Source organism: Pteropus vampyrus, unplaced genomic scaffold (assembly GCF_000151845.1).
Source record: "Pteropus vampyrus isolate Shadow unplaced genomic scaffold, Pvam_2.0 Scaffold7911, whole genome shotgun sequence".
NCBI classification, from domain to species: Eukaryota; Metazoa; Chordata; class Mammalia; order Chiroptera; family Pteropodidae; genus Pteropus; species Pteropus vampyrus.
In genome coordinates this window covers 2,540-3,923 of record NW_011896692.1, presented here as the reverse complement: position 1 = coordinate 3,923, position 1,384 = coordinate 2,540, and the positions used below count along the sequence as shown (strand labels likewise).

The 1,384-nt window shown below is 38.0% G+C and overlaps 1 pseudogene; it reads left to right on the top strand.

Annotated features, from left to right (window-relative positions):
* The first annotated feature begins 829 nt into the window (after positions 1 to 829).
* Positions 830 to 1,384, top strand: part of LOC111734856 — a 2,286-nt pseudogene continuing 1,731 nt past the window's right edge.

Genomic DNA, 1,384 nt, shown 5'->3' with positions numbered 1-1,384 from the left:
TAGAATTGCTGAATATCCTGAGATATTCTTGAGACTTTGACAACTTGTAGAAACTTTGGAGATTCTTTCTTAATTTAATTTCCATTTGAACACTTGCAGCAAAGAGATGCATTTCTCTCTGGGAGTATATTTTCAGCAGCAGGGTTTCCCATTTTTGTGTAACTAAGTTCATACATGAAGTATAGTATAGTACGTCTGTCTTTGTGCAAATCTTTTTATATCTTATGTACAGTGTGGTGTGTCTGTGAGGGAATATGTGTAAACATGTAAGGATGGATTAATGAAGTATAACTTGGATCCGATTTTCTAAATATGTATTGTTGTAAAAATTGATGCTGAACAACAATTTTAAAAATCTTGCTGGATTTTTTATCATCTTACATGTCTAGGTGCATCCATGTTCTTATATGTATTGTCATGTTTTGTGGACAGTTGTCTGTATCTGTGGTTCTGTGATCTTGTGTTGATGTGTTTAAGTAAGGTGTTCTTTGTCTTCAAAGAAGACTGAGATCTCAATATGGACAGAAATCTCTTTGTTTTTGAAATGTATTCCAAGTTTTGTATAGGGTTTCAATAAATAAGTGTAAGATATTATTGTCCAATACCTCAGAGGGTGATTTATCATGATGTTAACAGCCCTATCCCACCGTTTGAAGAGTGCTCAGTCTGTGTCTATATCTGACTTTGGACTCAAGTTTTAATATTAGCTTTTTTAATTGGAAAAACAGATAAACATTATACTTATGGGAGAAGTTTTGAGCTCTGCATTTATAGATCTTATTTTTCTTTCTAGAGGCAATCAACTACTTCGCTTCTTGTCAATGGGAAGATGTTCCACACCAACACTACCACTTTTCACCCAGACACCTTTTTTCTTACAGGCATCCCAGGACTTGACGATTCCCATGGTTGGATCTCATTGCCTTTTTGCTCCATTTACTTAATAGCAGTGCTGGGCAATGCTACAATTTTGCTGATCATCTGGTCTGATCGTACACTATGGGATCCCATGTTCTACTTTCTAGCCATCTTATCAGCTATAGATCTGGCCCTTTCCACATCCTCAGTGCCCCGAATGCTAGGTATCTTTTAGTTTTATGCACATGAAATTGGTTTTGGACCTGTGTGGCTCAGATGTTTCTCATACACACCTTCACGGGAATGGAGTCTACTGTTCTCTTGGCAATGGCTTTTGACCTTTATGTAGCTATCTGTGCACCACTCCATTATACAACTGTACAACTGTCCTGACTCCCTGAGTGCTAGTGGGCCTTGGTGTGTGTATTATAATGCATCCAGTCCTGCTCATGTTGCCCATTCTTTACCTAACCCATCGTCTGCCCTTCTGTGGGCTCGAATTATTGCCCATTCTTACTGTGAACAC